At 41.5% G+C, this 22,500-nt stretch overlaps 2 long non-coding RNA genes across 2 annotated transcripts in view; both read right to left on the minus strand.

Moving 5' to 3' along the window:
- Positions 1 to 14,804, minus strand: part of LOC116697138 (uncharacterized) — a 21,065-nt gene extending 6,261 nt beyond the window's left edge. Inside the window, exons 1-2 of the long non-coding RNA XR_004333932.1 lie at positions 14,723 to 14,804; positions 2,147 to 2,152 (exon numbers count right to left, since the gene is read on the minus strand). This is a non-coding gene — a long non-coding RNA (uncharacterized LOC116697138). The remainder of the gene's footprint in view (positions 1 to 2,146; positions 2,153 to 14,722) is intronic.
- A 768-nt stretch (positions 14,805 to 15,572) lies between these two features.
- LOC116697139 (uncharacterized) lies at positions 15,573 to 21,472 on the minus strand. Its single transcript, XR_004333933.1, has 3 exons — positions 21,416 to 21,472; positions 19,382 to 19,386; positions 15,573 to 15,583 (listed from the first exon to the last, which is right to left on the minus strand). It is a non-coding gene; the product is annotated as an uncharacterized LOC116697139 (long non-coding RNA).
- Positions 21,473 to 22,500: the final 1,028 nt, after the last annotated feature.

Consider the following 22,500-nt stretch of genomic DNA (forward strand, 5'->3'; position numbering starts at 1 on the left):
AGGGGAGAGCAGGCATAATGAGAGCAGCTTTGTTTACAGGCCTTTTGAAAAGAGGTTGAAAAGTTGCATTGGATGTTAGTTGGACATTTTAGTATCCTACGCACTTTAAAGTGGAAGTTGTGTACCTGTTTTTATGAATGCACTGACTTACAAACAAGCAATAAACAGAAGTGCTTCCTCAGATTTAGTTACTGGTGTTGCTTCCTCCCTAGCAGAAACCAAGCTGCTCTCATGAAGCATTCAAACATATGGCTACGAAAAGTAATGCACTAATTAGTATGGATTCTAGGTTCTTGTGACTGTATGCACCACAGTGACTGCTGCTGTATGAGAGCACAAGGATCCGATAGAAAGGTGGTCGGGGCGGATGGATGGTTTGTAAATCCCAGGGAAGAAGTTAAGGGGAAGACACAAGACTTTCTACTCAGGAAATGAATGAAACCTTAAGTTGTGTCCCGGCAGTACTACTTACTTTTGTAATTTCAATTTCAATTTCAATTTTATTTATAGTATCAATTGATAACAAGAGTTATCCCGAGACACTTTAACTTTACAGATAGAGTTGGTCTAGACTCTAGACCACACACCATAATTTACAAGGACCCAACAGTTCTAGTAGTTTCCTCCAGAGCAAGCAACAGTGTGACAGTGGCGATGAAAAACTTCCTTTTAGGCAGAAACCTCGGACAGACCCAGGCTCTTGGTAGGCGGTGTCTGACGGGCCGGTTGGGTTTAGTGGAAATAACAGTCACAAAAAATAGTAGTTTGTAGTAGTTCTTTGTAGTAGTTCATGGCATAGCAGGGCATTCTGCGGCATTACAAGGCACAGCAGGACGTAGCTGGGAACCGCAGATCGTGGCAGGATGTAACAGGGTATTGCAGAACGTGTAGCGGGACCATGGCGACAGCTGTAATTGTTTTGATGTGTTAACTCTACCCAAGCCGAGCACAGTCACCTTTTGTCCGCTGAACTCAACTGTCATGGCCGCCGAAGTGACTGTATAACCTGTAGTAGAGGGTGGCAGTAGCTCAGTCTGGGAGTTGGGTTGGAAACCAAAGGATCGCTGGTTCAAGTCCTTGTTTGGGCCAAAGTACAAAAAAGCTGGACAGATGCCAAGGTGCTCTTGAGCAAGGCACCAAACCCCCGCTCAGCTGCTCAAGTCAGAGCCCACTCACTCTGACTTCTCTCAATTAGTGCATGTATAGTACCTGAGCGTGTGTGTATTTCAGGCCTGTGTGTAATAACAACAGAGTGTAAAGTGTAATTTCCCCATCAATAAAGAGTATAAATTATTGAGGCTCACAGTAACCTTTTGTCAGCTCAACTTCACTGTAAATTTGGTCATGTGACCGGTCTTGCGGTCGCTGTCATTTCGCAGGATATCAAACAAATGGTTGCGCATATGTTTTGACAATGACAATGCGTTGCAGAAAGTCGCAAGATGCGTTTCTGCTGGATGCACGATGTGGCAAGGGAAGAGGTTGAGTGGGTACACACACACACACACACACACACACACACACACACACACACCTCACGAGGTTTGTGTTTGCGTGCTCTCCTCAGCCCTGCACACGGTGTAAGGGACAGGCCAGTGCTTTCAGAGGCATGTCAACTGGACACATTAACTCATAAAATGCCCTCCTCTCCATGAAATATGCAGTGGCGGGCCACCAGGATGGAAGTTGACTATCCATAATTGATGTAAATGAGGAGCTCTCCAACAGCAAACACTGTGCAAATATATCCTTCTGTGTGTGTGTGTGGTGTGTGTGTGTGTGTGTGTGTGTGTGTGTGTGTTGCAGGGGAAATAGACCAATGGGTTGAATTTTAAGTTGCCAGGGGTAAGGTCACATCTTGTGCCATCTTGCAGCCAAGCTTCAGGAGACTTGCAATGCAGTGGAGGAAAAAAACCAAAACAAGACAATGTAACACACGGTGTTGTGTGCAGTAGAGTTGTGAGACTATTAAGACCCGCGACTGAGCAGAAAGGTAGAAAGGAAGAGTGGAAGAGTTTGTGAGCCAAACAAGGTGAAATCTTTGTCTTGACACAAGCACAAATTGAAAACTTCCATATTGACCTTGTATGAATTGATAACATCCTGGCACTTCAATAATGGATGCATCCCCCTCGCTCCCACTCACTTTTTTCTTTTCTTTTTTCTTTCTTCAGTTCCCATGTCTGCCAAGAAGCTGGATGTTTCACTCGGCTGGCCTGCAAGCGGAATGAATATTTTACTGAGCGTAACCACCATCTCTTTCTCCATCAGCATCTCTGACATGCAAACGAACAGGATGATCGTGTTCACACAGGATAAGTGAGGTGAGGGTGATAGCACGCTTTGCCGATGAGCTGATGCTCCCTCCCTTCTTTGATTCCTCACTTATTCACTCTGCCAGCAGTAATCAAGCTTAACTTCCCTTGTTCGGAGGAAACACTGCTGCTCACTTTTTGAGCTGTCCTAATCAGTCCTTATGTTCATTGTACACATCTGTAAAAATTCTATTTACAGTAATATCCACCTGTATATTATATTCAGTAGATATCCAGCTGTAAATCTTGCTCACAATACTTGTTATCTATATTTTATATTCATAGGACAAACCCATCTGTAAAATTCTGTTTATAATGTTATTCACTTCCATATTTATTCACTTATGCACTTATGGAACCATTGTATATATCCTGCTTACTGCTATTGCACTTCTGGTTAGACCCAAACTACATTTCGTTGCCTTGTACCTGTACATATGTAATGCCAATAAAGTTGAATCTATTCTAATCTAATCAGGTCTGTGCAAGTTATTTAAAAAAATATAATGAATTACTTATTGAAAACTTAAATTCACTCATTGTACAACAGAAGTAGACGTTGGACCTGACGTAGGACCTGTAACATGGGAATTTATTTTTGACCTTAGCGTACCAGATTAATCTTAACTCAAACTCAACTTTTTTCATTATTTAATGCATTAATGAATTAAGCTTTCAGCAGTATTTCATGGTTTTCTATTGCCAACGATGGGTCAGAACAGAGACGAGGGTCGTGATCTCTCCCTCAAACTCTCCCCCAAGTTCAGCATCATTGATGTGATGATACCTGAAGTCCACATGCTCATAGGCGGAAATCGCGCGGGGGGGTCAGGACCCACCCCATCTGATGGTTGTCCCCCCCCTAAAAAAAAGAACACTGTATATTGTATTTGATATATGCTTCACATAATTGTGTAAGTAGTAAACCAATACAAATGAAAATGGGGGAAAAATGCATTTTAGGTCTAGAAACATTTCAAGTCCCCCTTCCCTTGTCACACAGTGGTTTGGTCCACTGCTTAGTTTTTTTCCCTTTACATGTGGGAGATATTGAATTGCTTCAGTAAGTAGCCTGGCAGGGCTGTTTTATTCACTTTAAAAATCAGCTAAAGTGATTTATTTCTCTAATACAGGTGGAGTCCTTAATAAATCAGTCAGGACACAAAAAGTTATGAATTTTTCCACGAGTCAGCAATGTTAGCAGTTGTAAAGTGACTTAGCTTGTTGGATAGGTAGTTAGCTAGCTTGCTAATTCCACCCACCGTGCTTTCATGCTACACACTGGTTAATGATAATGAGCCTAACAAAGAGTCCCTCGACTGGCGAGAGCGACTTGCCTGTCTCCGCTGTGACAAAAGTGTGTGAATGAAACATTAAGGTGATACATTTTACGAATTTAGTTGCTGCTGGCTAGTTAGTTAGCTCGCTTGCTAGGAGGTTCAGTTCTATTTTCAGCATGATCTGTATTAGACAAAATGATCACTTTACCAGCCTCTTAATGGGGTCCCATTTATCCAGCAATAAATACGTGGAATACATACAAATTCTAGTGCAATACTTTTCGTAGCTATACGTACCAATGGTTCATGAGAACAGCCTGACATAAGACACAAACTGCGGCCTCCTGGGTAAAAGTCCCGTGTTTGTTTGACCCATCCGTGCATCCGGACCTTAAACTGACGCGCCAGGTGGTTTGTTACACAGAAACATCTGAGAAATCGTCATTGGAAACTGTTTGGTAAAGGGCAGGCATTTTCAAAAAAATGATAATAATAACTCGCAGGTAATTGGATGAACCATCCGTCTATCACGTCCGCCATCGTTGTTTCTTTTTGACCAAATACCACGATATCGATATATTTTGCCGATATATTGTTGGGTATTGGTGCATCATAAAAAATACTTACATAATAAGATTTTCTTATAAATTACCATCCGAAAGGTGGGCGTAAACGCAAATAGTGGGCAAATAAGGTAAAATCAGAATAAGACAACACTAGTCATATCACGATATTGCGATAACCAAAATTTAAAACAAGCCTCATATATGGCCATTGATATAATATTGAGGTATTGCCTAGTCCTAATGCCTTTTGAGTTGGTATCAAATTCTGAGGGCCTTGACAAAACATAAGGATAAGAACGATTTGATGATTCTAAAAATATAGGGAAATTTACTACAAGTAGGGCTGGGCAATATTTCGCTATTATATGGATATCTTTTCTAATCAGAATATGAGTCTGATTCCACTCCACTAGGTTGTGATTATGGGGCGTGTTTCAACCAAACCAGGAAAAAAAGTCCCTCTGCACTCAATTGCATAGACCTACAACAATCAGAGCCACAGACTACGTGACGTATGTTGAACTTTCCAATTGACAAATGCCTTGATCGCCGTTCTCTGTTCCTCTTTTAAATGTAAATGTGCTGTATTTATATAGCGCTTTTCTAGTCTTAACGACTACTCAAAGCACTTTTACATCATACAGGATACATTCACCATTCACACACATTCATAGACTGTGGCCGAGGCTGCCGTACACCTGCTGCTCATCAGATAAACACTCACACACATTCACACTCCGATGCAAGGACACCTCGACATGCGACTGCAGGCCCAGGGACCTTCCGATTGGCAGGCAACCGCTCTACCACTGAGCCACAGCTGTTGATATCTTCTAAAACGGATACGATGGCGGAATCTACACAACTCAATTCTCCATTGGCAGCCATCTTTGTTGTAGACTAATTCAACCCTAGCGGTGTTTGGTGACATGGTTGATTATCATCTATCCATCATTGTATAAAGCCCGCCCTGACAATATGATTGGTCCAAACAGCTCTGGTTCGAGCATAGTTGCTCCACAACGGATCAAGTCCAGATCTCAAATGTTGTGGGCAAGGCTAAGTTCGGCTGGCATCCAGGCTATTTTTTTTTTTTTTATTAAGACCTTATCCAAGGAAAGAACTTACAAACATCACACAAACATTTTTAAAAGCAGCGTTTTTTTTAAGAGTGTAACGTGCAACAATCGCCCAGGCATTTCCTCCCTGCCTCTTCAAAGCCAAATCAATGACCATTGTTTCCCTCCTTCGCCCTTGTGACTAAACCAGGGCGGCAGAGCTTGGATGTAGTTACCGCCACCTCTCTCCTGCTACGTCTTCAAGGTCAGTATCTGATTAATGCCGAGCAGAGGAAGGAACACATAGACCCTGTTTTTTTTTTCCCTTTCTTCCGACTAACCTTTTTCTTTCCCTCCCTTTTCATTCCTTCTCTGCCATGCCTTCTGTTGAATGGCAACCCTTAATCAAGCCTTGACTGGAGCCTTTTAATCACCCTCACACATCCTCGCCAAAATTCCTACAGGCAAATAGCCATGAAAAATTTACCAGTAATTCCTCACCTTGTGCTGCGCAGCTATTTGTTGTCCGGCTTTAAACTGTGTAAAATAATATATTATTGAATTCCGGGGGAGGAGAGTCGAGGGGGAGGCAGGCGGAGGAAGGGCAAGGCACAGAGGGAGACCAAGGTCGGCTCGTTTTGCCCGAGGAGCTGTCGATCAATATCATTTGGTCAATAACTTCTTTATTACTACCACTATCACTCCGAGCGATATCATTTTAGAGTTAAAAAACTTTTTTTTTTTCTCTCTCTCAGTTCAGACATTCAACCGTGTGCCAACTAAAATGCACGGCCCCATCACATGAAAGCCAAATGAATGCTTTGCTATTGTGATGTTTGATATTCAAACATGTTCATCTGATGGGGGGCGGGTGGGGGGGGGGCAAATGAGATGTTCTCCATCTCCATATTATCGTTTGTCGTTATTTTATATTTCACATATTGATTAGGACTGTGTTTGCATGATTATCGATCGAGGGCATGACTTACGAATGTCTGATGATTCTTTAATAGAAGTATGAACTCGTAATGTGAAAAGCGGCAGCTTTGGAAGGAGCTTTTGCTCAAAAGCCCTCGCGGCTCGGCGAAAAAAGACGTTCAACAGCCAGAGGATGTTTCACAGATGAAGCTACAGTCAAGATTGCATCTACATTAATCCCACAACAGAAGAAGAACAATAGGGGCCTGGGAGATTCAAGAATTCATATATTTGTTGTATATTTGTTCTATTTTGTATATTTTATGATAATGATTTCATCACATGAGGGCCCCTTTATTAGCATTAGATGCTTTGTTATGAGCATGGCGTTCAGTGGTGGTGCTGAAGATGATGCTGAAGACGCTTTCAGGTCATTTTTGGTTCTTCCTGCACGTTCTAGAGTTTCTTAAGATGCTCTTTGCACTCATTAACAATGTCAGAGAAAGGCATCTCGCTCAGCCAATAGGTAATCTTGCATAGCCAGACCTTTTTTCCACAGCGCTGTGGGTTAAGGTCTGGCTACAACAACATATATTCTCATCCCAGATGGATGGGAGAATAAAGTGCTCTGGTTTGTTTGCATTTCTTTCAACAAATCACAATCGTCTTGGGTTAGGGTTAGCTTAGTGCCGGACACAGCGGTCGCTCCACGGAGTAGTTTAAGGAAGGAACTTGTTTTGATGGAGCATACACAATACAGTAACATGAACTATGTACAGTCAATTAGCTGGATACATGGCTACACATCATTTGCTCTTACTAGTGTATCGCTGTGTGTTCTTCATCCACAGCAAATCCCCACCAACCGGTCCCAAAACGTCCCAGTTAGAGAGGAAATACCGTGAACATTGTTGTTAACACTCCCTTGTTGCACGATCCAAATCTTCTTCAAAAGTTGCCATTTTCAGCATGTAGCCTGCTAAGTCGAAGTTTGTTGTTGTTTCCAGAAGAGAACGGAGTTTGCGAACGGCAACACACAGAGAGCAGAAGGTGAGGATGCGCCTGATGTCAGGCCATTATCCGGGAAATGGACTTCCAGACTAGCCAATGGATAACCCTAACCTCAGCCTTGCATACAGTGTGTGTGTGTGTGTGTGTGTGTGTGTGTGTGTGACAGAGTTGCAGGTGATTCAGGCAGCCCTGCATGTGTAAATGAGTTTGATTTGGCCTCCTGTTGTCTCAACTAACTTTTCTTGGATAAAAGCGTATCAGTGTCACTTGTGGACTTTTCTGAGAAGATTTTTTTTTTTTTGATGTAGTACCACCCCCTTAAAGGGCTATAGATACATTTAGCACAACAGCTGGTTTGTATGATGGCCACCTGTATTTAAATCATTTTAAAAGTAGTGAAAGAGCTGAGAAGATTACATTTTTTGAGCTTTTAATTTGTAAGACAGCTGTAGACAGGTGAGCTATAATGGCGTCCCCCAAAAAGATGAAATTTTAGCAATCTTTTACATCATGCTCCCTTCTCCACCGAAGAATACCAGCTGTCTTTGGCCATCAGCCTAGCAGACATTACTCTTCCACAAATATCTCTGAAAGATACAGATGTAACTGCATGGCTTATGCAGCAAATAAAACAAATCACTGGACACCCCGTGTAAAACTAATCAAGGCTACAGTCCAAATGCTGTAAAGTTGCCACTGGATTTTATTTCAGTAATACTGATCTCTAAACAGTGCATCAACATTTTAAAGGCCTATACGGGGTTTGAAAATGAACCATGAATATCTTACGGAAGAAAGTGAAAAAGGAGGAAGTTATTTAAGAGCGCAGGGAGGTTGAGGCTGCCGGTCGAGTCTCTGTGTTATTTCTCGGTGACAGTTCTCAGTGACAGTCGTCATGCAGCGAGAACGAAGTAGCTCCCCTGAGCCAAACAGTCAATGTATTTTACAACTCAATCTCAATGCTTATTGCTGTGCCATTCTTATCCCCCCTCCCCAGCCTTGCCCTGCCACACGGGCTGAAGGACAAAAAAGCAACAACAATAAATACAAAAGCAAAAAAAAAAAAAAATACAATAATGCATAAAAAATACTGGCACTTTCCAAGACCTTGGAAAAAGGATAAGGGCTTCTTTATACGCCCATGTGTAAAACAGATTTACATTCAGTCATTTTAAGTACAGAGGGTGGAAAATTGACTTTTTTTTACTGACTTACAATATGTAGGTGTGTGTGGTAACCCATACAGTAGCTTTTATATTTCTTACAGAGATGCAGGTCAGGTTTGATGTTTTTTAGGGGGGCTTCCACACCTGATAGACTAAATCCAGGACCAAGGTTCATGTTTTTGGCATTTGATCCGGTAAGTTTTGCTTTCACACTGCAGTTATGCAAGCGCACTAAAGACCTATACCTGTACTACATCCTGCCGTCATCAAATACGTGAGCCGCCTCTCCAGATACTTATGAATTTGTGGTATGTAGACTGGCTTCCCTGTCCTCTGGTATCCTCTCTCTGTGTCAGAGTTTTAACAACTGACTACTGCTCCCCCCATGTTGCTGCGGCTCTTTTTGTTTTTTTGCGAAGCGAGCCATAGGAACTTACCGCAGCATTTATTTAGAGACAACCGGAAACCAACACTCTACATTTACATTTACAGAATTGTTTGTGCTTCTCTATCTACAGGCGTCCAGCAGAGGCCCATCCTCTGGTCCTCTGGAATTTGGGAAATCGGATAAGATTGACCCTTGACCAGGTAATTGTTGTATTTGTTGAACTTGGGGCTTGGGGAGCTTGTGGAAACAGAGTGGTGGAACAGAAAGAAAAAGAAAGGGTGTGGGATACAGACACAAATGATGAAAGTGAGAAAAGGGGAATAACATACTGGGTGTTAGGTAGCATGTTGTCTCTCGCTTTTCCAGACCTTTCTTCACATTGCTGTGGAGGAGTGTCTGGGTAGTTCACACAGCATTCCGGGATGGGAGAGAAACGTCCTCTGGTTTATTGGCATTTCTTTGTTTTGGTGGAACATGTGGACTTTCAAAAGTTGTATTAGTCGTGCAACAGAATACTCTAATTGGAGAGATAGTCTAGCTAGCTGTCTGGATTTACCCTGCAGGGATCTGAGGAGCAGTTAACCACAGTATTATAATAAGTATATGTAACATAGTAAATCCAGAGCACCAATCCTAAGAAAGTTGAAGGTAAAGGACATCCGGCCAAAAAGAGGGACGTCTGGTGGAATTTACAAGTCCAAAGACTAGCGACTCAAGTCGGATTTGAGTCCTACATTGTTGCTTATTACACATAAATGTAGTCAGAAACGTCATCCAACTTCCGAGTCCTATTTCGATTTCAATTTGACTTTGAATCAGAGTCCAGGACTAGAGTACTCCGTCACTAGTAGGGAGGAGCATTAAAGACCGAAAATCCGCGTAAAGAGACATGTTGGGTTGGTGGAACAACACAAGACTTTAACCCGGGAGACCACTGTTTGTGTCTCGTTCTTGTCCTGCGTGTCACTTAAACAACCCGAGCGTTAAAAACTGAGGTCAAGGGGTCCTGACTAAGAGTCAGTATGTTGACAATTGAGAATCTTTTGCACAACTGGACCGCATGTATCGGAAACTGCTTAAAACTGCCTTGATTTGGCGAACTTCTTTGTGTCCACCTGGTGAATGTAAGCTAATGCCATACACTCTCTTTAAGCTCTATTTTGGTCTCTACCTGGTCTTTATAAAAAATGTGGCTCTTTAGCTGCTTATTTCTGCTCTGTGTGTCTGCATGTGTAAAAACTGGCTATAATCAGCATTGCTTGGCCGTGATTACTTGCTTCATATTGGCTGCTTACGTGGCTACATGTGCTAAATGTGGATATTGTTGATTGTTGTTTATTGTGTTACTGTTCTAATGCTGAATCCTATTCTTTGGTGTCAGAACATCTCGCCAAAGGACTACAGTTGAAAATAAGCCAGCTGGCTAACAATGGCACATTTAGAGTAGTGTTGATTAAAGTGCATTGTCCTTATAAATAACTTAATGTAATGAAGTAAATGCTCTACTATGTTCTGAGTCTGTCTGCTGTTTAGTGCTGAACAGGTAGCATATTGTATTGTGTTATTTCTTTTAGCTATTTCTCTGAAAACAGCTGCCTGCTGCTGCTGAAAACAATGCTATGAGAGCGGTGAGAGTGAATCAGAACATTAAAGCCGTGGGCCAGACAGCCAAGTAATGAACTGTAACTCAGTAAAGCCGAGGGGAGCTGCAGATTAAGGAGATAATTCTCTGCAGGTTCATCACTATGACAGATCCCTTTCACTTTGTTGCATTTTTTATTTCAAAAAATATTGATTATAGAAGCTTTAAGCACAGAACTATCACCATCATGTCCAGTATCTAAGTTAAGATGTCTGACAGACTCAATGACTGCGTATCAAAACTGCTCGTCAGAAATTACTTTTGAATCTTGCTTCTTCCAAACATCTTATTTGATGGCACCGTCACTAACTGGCATTGTGCAAACAAAAACTATACAGCACAACGACTAACCCTAATGATTCCAGAGTTCTTAGACAGTCTGTATAGGAAGATAAACAAGACTTTGAGGAAGAGAATAACAGAACACTGAGAGGTAGATGAGGCCACAGCTGATTTCCATTTCACCATATTAACATCAGTATATTTTCTGAAGTTGCTTCCTTCCTCTGTTCTTATGTCTACAATACATGCAACAGTGAAACATCAACAAAGACAGATTGAAAGGGGGGAAGAGGACAAGCAAAATAAGAAACAAGGGGGGAGGGGGGTTCAGCTGCTACCTGCTGCTTCGTGTTTCACTTTCAGGGTTAAAGAAAGTTGCATTCCCATTTCAAATAAACACACTTATAGAGAGTAAATACATTTATAATATACAGTATGCATGTGAATACACAGCCACTGTAACATACAATACTATAGTACACATACATAGACACTCATGAGCGCATTGTGGAAGTAAGGGGAATACATGGTACATACTCACATGGTGTGTTCATGGTAAAGTGAGTTCAGGGAAATAAACACAAAGTATAAAGAACTGAAAACAACACATGCAACATATTTAGAAACACAGATGCAAAAAAGTAATACCTACACAGACACAGACACACACACACACACACTCACACATACAGGTTTGTGGTACTATCTTTGTGGGGACCCATCATTGACGTAATGCATTTCCTAGCCCCTTACCTAAACTTAACCATTACAACTAAATGCCTAACCTTAACCCTTAACCCCACCCTAACCATAAGCTAATTCTAACCCTAATCCTTAAACCAAGTCTTAACCCTCAAACAGCCCTTTGAAGTTGTGGGGACAAGCATTTTGGCCCCACAAAGCTGTCGGGACCCCACAGGTATACTGGACTCCTGGTTTTTGGACCCCACGAATATAGTTAAACAAGACCACACACACACACACACACACATAAACACACACCTGCCCTCTACCCAGAACCTCTGGGGGACTGAAGGTCTTGACCTCGGAACCCTAACTCATTGTAGAGCAAAATGCTTCCACATTTTCCAAATATCCACAAAGGAGCCTGCATGTTTTCATAGCAGGCCTAACATGACAGAAAGAGCCACTGACCACCAAGTCTGTTTTTATCTGACTTAATCTTTAACACACCTCCTGGCCTCCTACAGTGTGCAAGACCTATGTCGATCAATCTGTTTCTAACTCCACGCATTCATATACATTCAGGTTTTAGACATTTCAACCAAATCATGCTAGTTTAAAGAGGTGTTTATGTGAACCCAAACCAATCTATTCCTCTAAATATGAACATTTGTCACATCATGAAACAGATGTATTTTCCTAAAAAGGATTTGTAATGGTTTCTGAGACACAGATAAATAATATCCTGCTGATAGGGACGTGAGATCAGAAAAGACTTTAATGTGCAGTTCTAGAGGGCATGGACAAACAACTTATTTTGTCAGTTAACTTGAAGGACTTGTTGTGTACAGCTACCTGCTGTGGCTGGAAACGGGGGGGTCATATGAGCCATAATAAAAACAACAAGTTATAATAGGTCCGTAGACCCAAGGTTGCACGGTTTATTAATAATATTATTTTTGATTTCTTTGAGGGCTTTTTTGGCCTTCATGTGATAGGATAGATAAAGAAAGTTAAGGGGTGAGAGAGAGGGGTCATGCATACTCATTTTCTCTGAGATTGTCACTACAAAGAACACCTTTGACTGGATCTATTGGTGCAGCTTTTAAATGTTTCTTATATAATAACATAGTCATTTTGCGTTAAAGGTCCCATATGATGCTCATTTTCAGGTTCATAGTTGTATTTTGGGTTTCTACTAGAACATGTTTACGTGCTTTAATGTCAAAAAATATAATTATTTTGCTCAAACTGTCTGTCTGAATATACCTGTATTCTGTCTTCTGTCTGAAACGCTCAGTTTTAGCGCTTGTCTCTTTAAGACCCCCTCTCGAAAAAGCCCAGTCTGCTGTGATTGGTCAGCGCGTCCAGGTAATCCACATCTCTGTGTTCCTGCACCATCGTTGCAGCTGTGACTCAATGTAGCGGTACTTTCTACCTTTATATAGTATAGTTATGACACCACAACAGTCTGAAGTACTGGTGGCTAGTTTAAAGGCAAAGCTTCTGAATGCTGGTTGTGTGCATTTTTCTGTGGATATTGATTCTTTCACGGTCTTGATAAAGCACCTTGACCTGCTTCATAATAACAACAAAACATGACAACCTCACCTTTTACAACATGGGACCTTTACTTATAATGTAAAGACTTACACAACAGGTAAAACGGTCTATTGAATACATGCAGTATGCAGATAGCATAAAGGAGGTGGATGGTGGAGTGACGCTGCTTGTTATGTACACTCTTAAACATTATGACAGTTACTCTGTTTAACCCGGATCTGTGTCACAGATCAGTGTCTCGTTGCGTGATGAGATTTACCAGCTCAGGACAGTGTTATTGGGCACAATAGCTGCAGGACAAATGACTAACTGGTTTTCTGACAAACATCCACACCCTCTGTCGGTTCTATTCATTCTGTATGTGTGCACAAACAGTGTCCTACATGATGGAAATGATGCAGTTGTAACCATCCTCAGGCTTCAGGTAGTGTTCAACAACATCACACTGAAAATAAATGTGCATTTTGGCAAAAACGTTCAGCAGGCTATGCCTTTGACACATTTCCAACGCATTGCCTCCTATTTTTACTCTCAGCTTCCATTCATTCCAATCACTAATGTTCAATGTTGCCACAGTTATACTAATCCCTCTCTGGCAGGGATAAAGATGCCAATTTCCATGTAAAAAGGTCTTCATTACAACACTAGGTGTCTGACGGTGTGGTTGTACAGTTCCACATGGCTAATAACAACCCTGAATCTCCTCAGGACCCTGATCTTTTATTCAAGTCAGCCCTTGTGCAGTCCAACAAACTTCATTTATACTGCATGTCCTAGTCAGCAGTATGGAGAGATGAATTAGCATACAGAGTCGCGGACACAGTGATTACAGGCTGACAGGCGACTTACACGCCCCCCTGCAAAGAGCCGAACATGTCTTCATTTTTATTTTTTTTCCCCTCATTCCCCTGTCCTTCTGTGGCCCGGAGCAGCTGATACAAGGGTTTCTAATAGAGCAGAGCATAGGAGAGACGAGGCGAGGGGAGCTTTAATAATGAATGGATGACATTGGTGATAGAAGAAAGAGAGGCAAAAAATAAAAGAGCGCCGGAGACAGAGAGCTTTGATTAAAGGAGCCTTGTGGAGTGTTTTAACATCAATACAGCTGTACTAAAACAATGTTGAAACATTAGTTGTGTTATTGTGAATGGAGCATCAACAGTGAGGTTGGCAGCATTTTTGCAGTTTGCATTATGGAAATGGGACACAAGGCTAGTTTTAGCAGGAAATATGCTGGGATGTTTTTTGTCTTTTTTCAACCCTTGTGTTGTCTTCCTGTCAAAATTCTAAATCAGCACTTTTGTTGGCGCTTTTTATCGATGTTTTTAACCTTTTCTTACTTTTTCTGTCCCTTTTTTCATAACTTTTGACACATTTTTTTTCAATGTCATTTTTTTTATTTTATTTTCAACACTACATAACTTATTTAGTTTAGTTTTACAGTTATTTTTGGAATTTATGGCCATTTAACCTCATTTATAGGAAATTACACCTAATGTTTGAGTTAGAAAAGTAGATATTAGGAATTATTGAGATTAAAATTAAAGGAATGGATGTTGATGGATAATCACAGAATGGAATATGTCAACTTTTACTCAATAATATTTCAAAACCACTTCAATTTTTTTTTTCAAATGCTATAAAATTGAATACGACACCCCAAAATAAATTAAAGTAGAGATTTGTACTTGCCAAAGAGCATTGTGTGGAATCAATCATGTTATTTTGGGTAATTACAATTTGGTTGTTAAAAAGAACATTGATATAGCAAAACGGGTCAATTTGACCCGAGGACAACATGAGGGTTAAAGATAGTTTTTCGGGGGCATTTTTAGACCCTTAAATCCACAGGACAAGTGAAGACATAAAAGGGGAGAGAGAGCGGGAATGACTTGCAGAAAAGGGCTGCAGCTCAGATTTGAACCCGCAGCATCGAACCTCCGCCCATGTGCGCCCGCTCCACCAACGGAGCCAACCCGGCCACTAGGCTGGGATTCTTTACCGCAGAAAGGCAGGTGGCTTTATGACAGGGGTGCTCAAACATATTACTCAAAGGTTCACATCCAGTTTTCCAATTGTCAGAAGTCAAGAACAATTGGCGATAACAAATAAACTATTAATGAAATCTTCAAGCAACAAACATTCAAGTTCAGTACTCGGTTTTCTTGGTCAACTTTTGTAGCGGTACCAAGACTTAAAATTCTGTACTGATTCTGTACTGAACAGTAACTTTATTAAATGAATACATTTCAGTTGTAAACAGGGTGTAATTTCTGAAATCCCTCTGCCAATGTCATAGATAGAGCCACTCGGCCAGCCATGCCAAAACACTTATTTATCAACTTCAATGTTTAATGGTAAATAAGATAGATAGATAGATAGATAGATAGATAGATAGATAGATAGATAGATAGATAGATAGATAGATAGATAGATAGATGGATAGATACTTCATTCATCACAAAGGAAATTTTAGTCTTAATAATAAAAATAGCACAAAGGTGGTGTCAACATAAAACATGGTGTTGGGTGTTTTTTGCCTCCAATGTCTCCTTCCAGGCAGCGCGGCAACGGTTATATGTAGGGTTCAGGGTTAGGGTTAGCTGCCTGGAAGGCGACGTTGGAGGCGTAAAACACAGAGCTTTCAAGCTCTAGAGTTCACTTTGCGGCAAATACAAAATACATTCACCTAGGAAACGCTCATTTGTTCCTCGGGTGTGTATTAATCCAAGCCATGATCATTTTCCTCAACTTAACTAGTCGTTTTGGTGCCTAAACTTAACTGTCAGCCCCACATGGCGCTCACTTTTTCTGGCTAAACTCCAACCATGGCGACTGAAAGGACCATCATCTGGGAGATTTTATCATTCTATCATACTATAGACTGTTCACATTACAGCGATTTCCGTAGTTTAAAATACTTCTATTTCAGGTATTATTATTATATGGTCTAGGCTATTGGTGAAGTAGCATTTATCCTTATTACATTACATGTCATTTAGCTGATGCTTTTATCCAAAGCAATTTCCAATTAGGTGCTATCAACCTTGAATGTACAAACTCCAGACAACTAGTATTAAGAGCAAGTACATTAGCTCCAAATAAGGGTTGGGGTTAGAGGCATTTTAAAGTTCAACTGAAAAAAAAGCCCCAATTTTTCAATCAAGGAACTAAAAGATCTAAGACTTTTTCTCTCAAATACTGTTCACAAATCCATCTAAATTTTGCTTTAGTGAGCACTTCTTTTCTCTATCTGATGTTATGGTTAGGGCTCATCTCTCTCTCTCTCTCTCTCTCTCTCTCTCTCTCGACCTGACTGCAGTTCGTCATTGTAACCGATTTCAGTGGGCATATGCTCACAATCAATGGCGTTGGGCCCTTTGGAGAGGTGTTCTCTTCAAGGATGAACCCTAACCCTAAACCCAGATACTGACTGAACAGATCACCGGGAGACTGAAGGCAGAGGACTTTCAGAAACCGTGTCTCACTCAAAACAGCATGGATAGTTTTTTCATAATATGTGCACTTTAAGTTTAAAAGACCAAATGTTACTGTCCTGCAACAACAACTGTTAAGTTTAGGCACTTAAAAAAAAAAAGATTGGGCTTTGGGTTTGTGGAGGTGGGCGTGGTCTGCAATCAGCTGCAGTGGAGAGAAGTGTGGGGATAGCTCAATAGAGCAGTGCCAGGTGAGTCCGTTGTCTCGGGTAATTCTTGCTGGATTAATTACACTATCCCTGCAGTAGCGTGCTGGACCGTCAGATATCTGCCACACACCACAGAGTGAGGACACCGGGCTGTGAGAGAGGTTGGCAGAATCCCAGCCCCCTTATTTGATAATTCCTCGACTCCTCGATCCTCGGCTGAACCGGATGTTCTGTCCCTCTTCGGTGAGGGCCGTCTCAAAGCTCTTATTTCGTCCCCGAGGAACGAGCCTTGAGGAGTGATTGTCGAAGAGCTATAGCCAAGGATACATAAGAGCAGTCTTCCTGGACGTCGCGCAGCTGAAGGGGTTGCTAACTCTACCCAAACGGCTGACGTATTTATGTGACGCTTCAGAGGAAAGTACGTCTCATCCCTCTAACGCACATTTGCTCGTTGTCTCTCTCCCCCGATGATTTCCTCGCGACTCTCCCGGGCCTCGTCGGTGGGAGGTACAAAGACGCGAGAAAAGGAGGGTAGCGGGGAAGACGATGTCACATGGTTTGTAAGGTTGTCAATTTAAAGTGTGTGAGCAGTCAAAATAAAGACTGATGCTTGTAAATTGTGTGTCTTGGCTGTGCATTGTGCTACAGGGTTATAACTCCAGTCCCCATGTGTCCTATTTCCTAGGTGAAAGTCTTGTCCTTTCCCCCTAACTTCTTCTGGGACACGGCCTCTGCTCCCCGGCTAGAAAGCCCTGTGTTTGGGGACCCACCTATCCCTATGTGGATCTTCTCTCATACAGTGGCAGTCGTTGTGGTGCACGCAGTAATAACTAAGTGGAAAAAAAGACAGACAGCCCCCTTAACATTCCCCAATGGATATTTTTATGAAAAATATAGATTTTCAGCAGAGGGAATTACCTCTAAGCTATTTGTGTTTTACGATGATAAAAGTACTGATTATTTAAATGGAGTCTGGTGGGTTTGGTGATGGGGATGTCGCCCTTAAATTAATAAATATAAAAACTCATTCAAATGTTGGCTGAGTGAGTATAGCCTACGTGATTTTGTACAAGCTATTTGTCGGCTTCTTCAGCCGTGTGTTGTTGCTAACCCTAACCCAATTTAAAACATTTAAATTATGTTTTTATATTTTTTTTGCTCTCACGATCACTTAGCAGGGTTTCAACTGAAATAATAGGCTAAAGCAACAACAGTTTATGGAAAGCACAAGTGTAATTCTGGTCAGATCTTGTGCCTGACTGATGGAGAAGTGATATTGAGAAGCATTGTGATTTACACATTTACAGCTGCGGCTTTGTTTTGCCAGCTTTCCTTCCTGTTTTAGGAAGCAGCGACGGTATTGTGTTTTTCCTGAAAACCGTGTCTGTGTTCTTCATATTTATGTAGAATTATAGTTGGGGTTATTACACAGACTGGCCTTCCCGGATCGCCTTACTGGCACCTGAAGCCTTTTGGTGTGAACATGTTACTTCCTGTCCTTCCCACAGGACGTCCCTGGCATGCTTTCAGCAGTATATGGTCCTGGGCTTTGAATCTGCCGGCTGTGCCCCCACCCTGTGTCTGCATGGGATTCTCTCAATGCTCCAGTTTCCCCCCACAGCCCGAAATATAGTTGGATGAATTAGAAACTCAAACCTAAATTGCTCATCACTGTAAATGTATTGTGTATATGCACTGGCCCACAGGTACACTACAGCATGTTGTTGTTATCCACACCATCTAGTCCTGTTTATTCTATTTTGTACTACTTTAATGTGTTAACGTCTGGATTACTGAGGAGGAAGAGAGGTAAACAGAGCGAAATAAGAGAGGCACAACGCTGAAGAGAGAAGAAAGACAATGACACATTAAGAGATTTGGGAGAGGAGAGAGGAATCTGACATGAGTCTGTGTGAATATGAGCGTAAGACTAAGTGAAATGGGGAACAGGGTGTGAGTGTGTGTGTGTGTGTGTGTGTGTGTGTGGGGAGCGGTTGTAATGTATTCAGGACAGGCCTGGCCAACCGCTGCTATCAAAGGGACCTGCCTGGCGAACTGTAATAACTGGAAAATTATTTTGATAGCCTGAAACAATCTTAGATATCACAGAACTTTATTAAAATAATATCAAATCAAATTAGCCTGTATCCCCATAATGAATTAAGTAACAGGTTACGCCGATATTAATCTCCTGGCTGGCTCGCAGGCATGACGGCTCCAGCATTTAATCAGGGCTACCGCTCTCTCTCTCTCTCTCTCTCTCTCTCTCTCTCTCTCTCTCTCTCTCTCTCTCTCTCCATGGGAGGGTCTTTTTTACACACACATCCAGGAGAAATCCTCGACAAGTCGACAGCCCCGTAGCTGTGTGGCGGTTAAAGCGAGGAAGTCTTCAAAAGACACTCTCTCTCTCTCTCTCTCTCCCCCCCCTCTAAATAAGGAAGGGTGATTTTGCTCTCCTCCCCATCCCCTCGTCACTCGCCCCCGGTGAGGTTATTCAAGAGCAGAGGAATCAGTGTCTCGTGTGTGTGTGTGTGTGTGTGTGTGTGTGTGTGTGGGGGGGTTTAGTGGGGTTTTCGGGTGGGGAAGTGGGGTCTCGGGAGAGTTGTGATTAGCAGCTGACCCACAGGGAGAGAGAGAAAAGTATGCTTCCTCACTTCCATCTCTTTTTTTGCACATTCCCATTTTCATGCCAGACTAATGTGATTTTATAGGCCCGTTCAAACCTATGTGGGAAAAAATGCAAGAGATATTACGTTATCTGTGTCATAGTCCCGCAGACCTTCCTCCACAGCGCTGTGGATGGCATTACTTTAATGGCTTTTCTTTAAACCAATCACAATCATGGACATTGGACACACTGACAGCACCTCTGCAAAATCACCTCAGGAAGGAACTTGTTTTGGTGGAACATGTGTACGTCCAAAAGTTGTATTAGTTGTACAACAGAAAACTCTGATTGGACAGATAGTCTAGCTAGCTGTCTGGATTTACCCTGCAGAGATCTGAGGAGCAGGTAACCATAGTCTATAAATCCAACAAACGACAACAAAGAAAAAGTGTAAGGGGACGGGTGTCCGGCGGAATTTCCGGTGACACCTGAACAATCCCAGATATGGAATGTCATCGATATAGACTATCTGTGCCGACAAAAGCAGAGAAGGGAAATGAGGTGAAACCCCAAAGACGGAACAGTGGGTCAAACAGGAAGATGTTATTTGGCCTTCTTATATTCTCTGCTGCCTTCCCTTTGGATATGGAAAGGTCTTTTCCTATATATAAATATAAATATATATATATATATATACACACAGTATATATCAGCTAAATTATATTTAGCCAAATTACAATTACAATAAATAATAAATAATAAAATGCCTCAATAAAGTGTTTGCATTGATATGTTGTTGTACCTCATTCATGCAAAAAAATGTTTTATTATTTTTATTAATTTGATCACCCAGGGTAAAAAAAAACAATGTATTATACAACAGTGAGCATTTAAAAGACTTTTTGAACGGTTCTGGTTCCAGAAGGGATTTCGCCCATTTAATGTGTCCAGTGAAGTTTCAGAAAATGCATTTATAATGAGTTATAAACCTGGAAACAAGGCAACCAGCTACGAGATGAGTTTTGACCATAACATATTTGATTTGGCGCAAAATAACATTTTGGAAGAAAAGATGAGAGACTGTGTCCAGAAACGATCGGAGACTTCCATCAGCAGTAGCAGCTCACTCTGTGCCATGTCATTTCTCCGACACTCCATTGTTCCGACCTCCCAATAACCCGACAAATTCCCTTTGGTCCTACAGCCCACTAGTCCGACGTCCCTTTGTCTCGAAAAAGTAAACCCTCTATTCCGAGATCCCGTGGTTCCGACCATATAGCTAGGCTTTTATGGATCTCCCATAATCTAAAATCTGAATCAACAATGACAAGCAAAATCACTTTTCTCTAGCTTATTAACCTTTGTATTGTCCTCCTGGGTCAAAAATGTTTCCTTCAAAATTGTCGGCACTTTTTCCCCATTACTACCAGTAGGCTATGTTCACCACTAGAACATATTAACACTAGTTTTTCTCTTGTTTTTGGAATTCCTGGTCAAGAAATCTCATTTATATGAAATTACCAAATTGTTGTGTTAAAGAAAGCATAAATTATGAATGATTTTGACTAAAAGTTAAGCTCAGAGGAAGGAAGGTAATAGATAATCACAGATATGTCAAATGTTAAGTCAGAATAATGATAAAAATGAATTAAAGATAAAAAAATTCAATGAAAGTAATCCTTAATTTCACTTGTGAAGAGCATTTGTTGGGGCAATTTGATAGAAAAAAATGTGTGATTTAGAAACTTTTGAAAATGAGTCAAATTGGACTAGAGGACAACAGGAGGGTTATCACATTAAAATGTTTATCTAGCCTAATCCACACAATCCGCGTACTGTAACCCATTGGTTGAGGTCCCTAACCCTAACCATAATCCCCTAACCCTAACCCCCTAACCCTAACCATAACCCCCTAACCATAACCCCATAACCCTAACCCCCTAACCCTAACCCCCAAAACCATAACCCCCTAACCCCCCAACCATAACCCTAACCCTAACCCCCTAACCCTAACCCCCACCTCACCCCCAACCAATAACCCCCTAACCATAACCCCTTAACCCTAACCCCCAACCATAACCCCCTAACCATACCATAACCCCTTAACCCTAACCCCCAAACCATAACCCCCTAACCCACCATAACCCCCTAACCCTAACCATAACCCCTAACCCTAACCCCCAAACCATAACCCCCTAACCTTAACCATAACCCCTAACCTTAACCATAACCCCCATAACCCCCTAACCCTAACCCTCGTAACCCTAACCCTAACCCTGTCCCCTGACCAATCGGCTATCCTAACCTTGACCACTCCAGGTCAAATGCCTAACCACAACCAATCGGCCATCCAATCCCATATAATAAGCCTACATGATCAACAATGGGATGTCAGAGCAGAGGGTTAAATTTTTTGGAACAAAGGGACATTGGACTAGTGGGCTGTAGGACCAACGGGAATTTATCGGGTTGATGAGAGGTCGGAACAAAAGAGCGTTAAAACATTTCCACGGTAACAGCGAGCACCACCGAATAGAGCAGTCGCTGTTACACTTAGCATAATGGTTAGCGTAGTACTTCTCCATGACATTGCGAAAAAAAGTGTAAAGTCCATTTGTGTAAACTTGAATCCAGCCAACAAATGTGGGGCGGCCGGCTCGACGAAAATCTTTTAACCCCTGTGTTGTCTTCCCGTCACAAATGAAAAGCATCATGTGACGCTTTTTAATCAATGTTTTGTCTCTTTTTTCAACACTTTTTTCAATGTTTGTCACTTTTTTTTACTTTTACCACTACTTAACCCTGACTTGTTAACTTTAGTTTTACAGTTATTTTTGGAATTCATGGCCAATGAACCTCATTTTTAGGAAATTATACTTAATGTTTGAGTTCAAAAAGCAGAAATTAGGAATTATTTAGACTAAACTTAAAGGAATGTATGTTGATGGATAGTTACAGACTGGAATATTTAATTTTTCTCTCAATATGGTATAAAATTGAATAAGACACCCCAAAATTCATGAAAGTAGAGATTTGTACTTGCCAAAGAGCGTTGTGTGGAATCAATCATGTTATTTTGGGTAATTAAAAAGGACATTGGTATAAGAAAATTGGGTCAATCTGAAGCGAGGACAACATGAGTGTTAAACTGACCTTTGCCGGTCTGAAATTAACAGACTCAGCGACTGCATGGCCGTTTTCTCACCAACGTTTCCAGAAACACGTTTTGGAGAATTTCTTTCATAAAGTAAGAGAACATTATTTCAAACGAGCCGCCTTTATGGTCGGTTTTGAAATCCGGGAGCTAAAGGGGTCAGTGAAGAGAAACTGATGAAGCCCCCTACCGTGCAGTGCTGGGAAGCGGGGCGAAGCC

The sequence above is a fragment of the Etheostoma spectabile genome, chromosome 10 (genome assembly GCF_008692095.1).
Source record: "Etheostoma spectabile isolate EspeVRDwgs_2016 chromosome 10, UIUC_Espe_1.0, whole genome shotgun sequence".
NCBI lineage: Eukaryota > Metazoa > Chordata > Actinopteri > Perciformes > Percidae > Etheostoma > Etheostoma spectabile.